Source organism: Babylonia areolata, chromosome 9 (assembly GCF_041734735.1).
Source record: "Babylonia areolata isolate BAREFJ2019XMU chromosome 9, ASM4173473v1, whole genome shotgun sequence".
NCBI classification, from domain to species: Eukaryota; Metazoa; Mollusca; class Gastropoda; order Neogastropoda; family Buccinidae; genus Babylonia; species Babylonia areolata.
In genome coordinates, this window is record NC_134884.1 from 21,310,405 (window position 1) to 21,317,904 (window position 7,500).

The 7,500-nt window shown below is 44.4% G+C and overlaps 1 protein-coding gene across 1 annotated transcript in view; it reads left to right on the forward strand.

Moving 5' to 3' along the window:
* The window catches only part of LOC143285779 (A disintegrin and metalloproteinase with thrombospondin motifs 18-like), a 257,129-nt gene that overhangs the window by 135,299 nt on the left and 114,330 nt on the right, over positions 1-7,500 (forward strand). The gene's annotated exons all lie outside the window — the stretch shown is intronic.

Below are 7,500 nucleotides of genomic sequence, written 5' to 3' on the forward strand. Positions count from 1 at the left end.
AAACACGGAGTCATTTGCACAACAGGCTGCCCACATGGGTAGAGCCGACAGTTTCAGTTTCAGTTTCAGTTGCTCAAGGAGGCGTCACTGCGTTCGGACAAATCCATATACGCTACACCACATCTGCCAAGCAGATGCCTGACCAGCGGCGTAGCACAACGCGCTTAGTCAGGCCTTGTGAACCCCGACAGACAGCTGCTATTGAGTACTTATCATTCGTTTCCTGCATCATTCAATCCGGTTTCAGGAAACGAATGATCAGCGCCCAAATGGCAGCCGTCAGTCGCCGGCTCTACCCAGGTTAGGTAGGCAGCCTGTTGTGCAAATGACCCCGTGTTTGTACAGCGCTTAGAGCTTGGTCTCCGACCGAGGATAGGCGCTGTATAAGTATTCATATCATCATAATTATCATCATCTCCTCGTTTATTCTGAAGAGCTGTGTGTCTATTTGTCCCTCCAAAGACGTTCAGCCCCTTCGTGCAGGCCAGTCTCTGGCTGCCGCTTCACACGTTGAGTGACTGATGTCACAGTTTGATTGATTGATGTGGATACTTATATGGCGCCTATCCTCGGTCAGAGACCAAGCTCTAAGCGCTTTACATACACGGGGACATTTGCACCACAGGCTGCCTACCTGGATAGAGCCGACTGACGGCTGCCACTGGGCGCTCATCATTCGTTTCCTGTGCCATTCAGATTTCAGACGCACACGCATACACACTGAGACAGACATGTAACATTTTACGTGTATGACCGTTTTTATTTATTTACCCCGCCATGTAGGCAGCCATACTCCGTTTTCGGGGGTGTGCATGCTGGGTATATTCTTGTTTCCATAACCCACCGAACGCTGACATGGATTACAGGATCTTTAACGTGCGTATTTGATCTTCTGTGTGCGCATACACACGAAGGGGGTTCAGGGACTAGCAGGTCTGCTCATATGTTGACCTGGGAGATCGGAAAAATCTCCACCCTTTACCCACCAGGTGCACCGAGATTCGAACCCAGGACCCTCAGATTGAAAGTCCAACGCTTTAACCATTTGGCTATTGCACCCGTTCCTCATCAGGTTGGGTTTCAAAGTGTCTTTGTCTCTTTTGAAGGGTCACCCATCCTTGGTCGCGATTCCCGTCTTTCAGCTGGCCGTTCAGCACCAATTTTTAGGGGATGGGGGGCTTCTGTTGTCTTCCAACTGAACGACATAATTATTCTGATGACCGCCTGTCAGATTGTTATTGTTGTTCTGAAATTAATAACGTCTGGTCATTTTTCACTTTTCGTGAGAGGCGTGGTAGAGAGAATTCGCTTGGCTTAGAAGTGTCTGGGTGTTTTGTACTACTGGTTGTGGTGATGGGAGTGGTGTGTGTGTGTGTGTGTGTGTGCGTGTGTGCGTGTGTGTGTGTGTGTGTGTGTGTGTGTGTGTGTGTGTGTGTGTGTGTGTCCGACCGAGAATAGGCGCTGTGTAAGTATCTATATCATAATTATCATCCTCTCCCGTTTGTTCTGATGAAGTTGTCTGTCACTTTTCGTGAAGGCGTGGTAGAGAAAATTCGCTTGGGTTAGAATTGTCTTATTGTTGTTGTTGTTGCTGTTTTCTGTACTGGGAGCGCTTTTGTGTGTGTGTGTGTGTGTGTGTGTGTGTGTGTGTGTGTGTGTGTGTATGTGTGTGTCTTCGTGTGTGTTTATAGTGAGGGATAGTGGAAGGAGTGTGAGGAGATGGTCGTGATAAGAGAGAGAGAGAGAGAGAGAGAGAGAGAGAGAGAGAGAGAGAGAGAGAGAGAGAGTTCAGTTTCAGTTTCAGTTTCTTAAACCCATGTAGGCTACTCCACATCTGCAAGGCATCTGCCTGCTCAGCAGCATAACCACCCCCAATCAGGTCCTGAGTGCTTGTGTGCCTGTCGGAGTGGAGTTCTCCCACAGAATGTTGCCAGAAGACAACAACACTTACGCTCCCACTGGTTCTTTTTTGAGTGTGACAATCGCGTGCAAGCAGCACACGGGACCTCGGTTTATCGTCTCATCCGAATAAGAAGAAGACGCTCGGTTTGATTTTTCAGTTAAACTTGGATGAAAGTGTAATGTTTCGTTCACATTACTTTTTATAGTATTTCGGTTCGAAGATAAATGCTAACTGCGGACATGCGCAGAAGGAGCCCCCCATAAGAACAACAACAGATACCGGCTTTAGCGAGGCACGAGCAAGAAGCTCGACATTGTAACGCGCCGACTAAAAGATTAAAAGTCATAGAACTAAATCAGAATGTCTTCTCGTTCGTTTTGCTAGAATGCAGAACCGTTACAGAAAGGTTGAGACCGGGATTCTAATGCCCCGATGGCCGAACAGGGCTTTGGGATCTTTAACTCACTCAGTACGCCCAGTCCTCTCTTCTCCTCTACACAGACCCCTCGGATGTCCAGTGGGTGTCTGAATGACCCAACCTTTAGCTTCCGTCGTCAGAACTGTGGTATTCTTTGTCAACATTCACCTCTTCAGTGTAAGAGCGTTCCGCTTGCAATATTTTGATGATGGTAATTGGGATGAAACGCTGTTAACGTCGTCTCTTTCGCCGTTCGTATGGAGAGAGTTAAACGTTTCTTAACCACATGCAATGATGCTTCTATAGGTCTCAGACAGACAGACAGACCAAGACGTCCATGCAGTCAATCTATCATACACACAGGATTTTAAGATTGACACTTTAATGCTGTTATGATATATGGACCAATTTAGTCCGAGTTAGATTAATTGATTCAGCAATTTACGTCACAATGAAAAGAGAGGGTAATGTATAGACTGATTCAGAAATATCGATCTTCACGGGTCTGTGACAGAGAAAAAAAAAACACAAAAAGAAAACAAAACAACCAGATCGTTTCAGACATTCAATACGTGGTTGTGAAACTGATCGTTCTCGTCCATTAGACATACTGGGGTATAATGACTTGTGTCTTATTTCCCCGTGACACTATCACTTCATCAGTGTACCTGACTACACACCAAGTCCATTTAATGTGTTCTACGTCAGTGTTTTATCACCTGTCTGTTGTATGTACCATCCGCCTCATCAGTCATCTCTAAGGGTGAGAAAAGCACTTTCCGGTAGTGATAATGATGATGGTTGTGATATGGATACTTACGCTCGTATATAACACCGATTCTCGGTCGGAGACCAAGCTTTAACTCTCTCCATACGAACGGCGAAAGGGACGACGTTAACAGCGTTTCACCCCAATTACCATCATCAAAATATTGCAAGCGGAAGGCTCTTACACTGAAGAGGTGAATGTTGACAGAGAATACCACAATTCTGACGACGGAAGCTAAAGGTTGGGTCATTCAGACACCCTCTGGACATCCGAAGGGGTCTGTCTAGAGGAGAAGAGAGGACTGGCCGTACCTAGTGAGTTAAGCGCTTTACAAACACAGAGTCATGTGCACGACAGGCTGCCTACCTGGGTAGAGACGACTGACGGCGGCCATTGGGCGTTCATCATTCGTTTCCTGCGTCATTCAATCAGATTTCAGGCACGCACACATACACACTCAGACAGACATGTAACATTTTACGTGTATGGCCGTTTTGTTTATTTATCCCGCCATGTAGGCAGCCATACTCTGTTTTCGGGAGTGTGCATGCTGGGTATGTTCTTGTTTCCATAATCTACCGAACACCGACATGGATCACAGGGTCTTTAACGTGCGTATTTGATCTTTGATCGCTTCAAGATGTGGAAAGATTTCACTTTCAGTTTCAGTTTCTCAAGGAGGCGTCTTTGCGTTCGGACAAATGTCTATACCCCACACTAGATGGCTCCACCAGCAGTATAGCCGAACGCGTCGGTGAGACCTTTAGCGCATGCATTATAATTTATATTTATATTTTGTATTTCTTTTTATCACACCAGATTTATCTGTGTGGAATTCGGGCTGCTCTCCCCAGGGAGAGCGTGTCGCTACACTACAGCGCCATCCATTCTTTTTAGTATTTTTTCCTGCGTGCAGTTTTATTTGTTTTTCCAATCGAAGTGGATTGTTCTTCAGAATTTTGCCGTGGGTTCTGTTACGTGCGCTAAGTACATGCTGCACACGGGACCTCGGTTTATCGTCTCATCCGAATGACTAGCATCCAGACCACCACTCAAGGTCTAGTAGAGGGGGAGAAATTATCGGCGGCTGAGCCGTGATTCGAACCAGCGCGCTCACATTCTCTCGCTTCCTCGGCGGACGCGTTACCTCTAGGCCATCAACTCCTCCACATAATGATTATGTGTGTGCCTATCGGAAAGGATTTCTTCTGCATAATTTTCCAAGAGAACATCCCTCTTGCTGCAGTAGGTTACTTGTCAGTGCTCCAGGTGTGTGTGTGTGCTTCACGCGGAGCCTCGGATGAGACGATAAACCGAGGCTCCCGTGTGCAGCATGCATTTAGCGCACGTAACAGAACCCACGGCAAAATTCTGAAGAAAAATCCACTTTGATTGGAAAAAACAAATAAAACTGCACGCAGGAAAAAAAATAAAATAAAATAAAAATAAAAAAGAAGGGTGGCGCAGCCCGAATTCCACACAGATAAATCTGGTGTGATAAAAAGAAATACAAAATATAAATATAAATTATAATGCATGCGCTAAAGGTCTGACCGGCGCGTTCGGCTATACTGCTGGTGGAGCATCTAGCTCAGCAGATGTAGTGTGGGCTATACACATTTGTCCGAATAACCGAATAACTCGATGCCCAGTTTGATTTTCCAGCCCAACACGGGAGAAAGGGCCAAACCCTCATTGACACTGTATTGGCAGATAAGCGTCTTTTTCATTCGGGTGCCTTCCTTCCTTCCTTCCTTCCTTCCTTTCCTGTGAAAAAGAAACCCTCAAATGAATTAACAAAAAAATGAAATCTGCTGAAGAAATCGGAATTATCGAGCAAGTACGCCATTTCGAAGCACGATGCCAAGTGATAAATCGTACGCTGTTGTCGAATGTGCTCACATACATATATGTTCTCTCTCTCTCTCTCTCTCTCTCTCTCACACACACACACACACACACACACACACACAAGAAGAAAACAAACAAACAAACAAAAAACTACGCGCACATTCATTCACTCATGTACATATGTGCATCAAGCTTCACAATATTTTCAAGTTTCTGTGTGTGTGTATGTGCTTAACGTGTGCACGCGCGGACGCGCGCGCGTGTGTTTATGTGCGTGCGTGCGGGTGTGCCTGAGTGCACTTATGCATATGTCTTTATGCTTCTTCCAACTTTACTTTAGAGGTTTCTTTGTCTGGGACATGTAGATCAAGTCATTATTTATGAAGCCTGGAAATCTTACACTGACAGACGAGATAAAAAAAAAATGTATATATATATATATATATATATATATATATATATATATATATATAACAGTGAGAGAATACATTAATTCAAACGTCTATATCTTTAGAAATTCAACACCTACCTAAGTCTGCTGCGAAGAGATTTGTTGTACTCATGAAACTGATCACTCTCGACTTAAGACACTCTGCGTAATTTACTGGTGTGTTTATACACCATCCAAAACACCCCCACCCAAACATATCGACTCATCAGGACCGGTGGGCAATAAAATCTGTTTTATGTGTTTTTCATTGTGGCTGTTTTGTCACCTGGCTGCTACTTTATCTGTTTCATCTGTCACTTTTATGGAGAAGGTAACACTTGTCGCTGGTAAAGGGGAAGAAATAAAAGAAGAAAAAAAAAAAAATAAAAAAGACACGTTCAAAAGTTCGCTGTATTGACGGTGTAGATAGGGGAATATATAAAGTGACAAAAGTGAAATAAAACCTTTGAATAAAGAAACAAACGACTAAAACACACACATGCACACTTAACAAACACCCGCACACACCTACACATAAACACACACACACACACACACACACACACACACACACACGCGCGCGCGCGCGCGCACACACACACACACACATGTTTACGCACATTCTGCATCATTTGTCAATGAGAAGCTCTAGTGACTATACTTTAAGGGTTAGATATAATCATGATGTTAAGGGAAGGTAAAGGAATATCAGGTGGTACAGTCACGAGCTCTTCTCACCATTTGGCGCTATAAGTCAGTCGTTCTTTATTTCCCGGAACTATCTATCTATCTATCTATATATACATCTATATATATATATATATATATATATATATATATATATATATATATGACAGTCAGTCGTGTCCGACCATGACCATCAGAACAGCAGATGAGGCAACTGCTGTTCCGACTATTTTGGCAAGAATTTGATTATAGTGGAGAGTTTCTTGCCCAAGTACATCCCCACTCTCTCGGCCAAGAGGGTTTTAGGACAGTCGGCGTTGGGATGGTTCTCAAAGTCCAACTAGCCCCCAAGGCTGCAGCACTAAGAGCCAGTGCAATTTTGCCTCCTAGTTTGAGAGTCATAGTCCTTCACAAAAGACTAAGCTGTATATGTAAATGGTTTCTACTATCTATCAGCTGATCAAGTCAGCCCAGCAAAGTGTTGTGATCAGTGGGTTTGTTGTCACATCACTCACTCACTCACTCATTCCCTCGACCGCTGGGGTCGTTGGGGGGACATGAGGAAGATGTCATAGCTCGCCACGCCGTTCTGTTGGCAGCTGTCGTGAGGAGATCTGGCATCGTCATTTTGGTCCATTCCTTGACGTTGTCGGACCAGCTCTTTCTCTGCCGCCCCCGTCTGCGCCCTCCCTCTACAGTCCCTTGCAGGATGGTTTTGGAGAGTGTGTTATGTCGTATGACGTGACCAAACCATGCCATCTTCCGTCGTTTGACAGTCGCCAGCAGTGGTTCTTGGGGCCCAACAAGGTTGCTGACCAGGTTCCGCACATAGTCATTGGTCTTGTGTTCCTTGTAGGAGATGTGTAGTAGTCTCCTCAAGCACTTGCTTTCAAATGCTTGGATTCTTCTTTCTGTTTCTGCCATCAGTGTCCATGTCTCACATCCATATAAGAGGATGGAGACCACCAGTGACTTGTAGAATACATGGATAGCTCATATTTGGCCAGGAAAGCTGAAGCCAACTGGACGTCATATTGTTTCTCGTATCCCGCACATCCCCTCTATTATTACTCCTGTTGTTTCAGCATGTTGTTGAAAACGAATCGCTTTCTCATATACAAGCTGTTGCTCTTTTAACAAATAAAATACGAGCTTTTTAAAAAACCTGAATTTTACTCATCAACACGTTCACCAGTGGCTCCATTTCAACCATGACTTTTTTGTTTCAAACTGCAGCTGGAGAAACAAACAAACAAAAATTTTCACTTTCATCTGCACAAAAATAACACACACGCACGCGCGCACGTACACGCGCACACACACACACGCACGCACGCACGCACACACACAACACACACACACACACACACACGCACGCATATATATATATATATATATATATATATATATATATATATATATACATATAATATTTCAAAAGA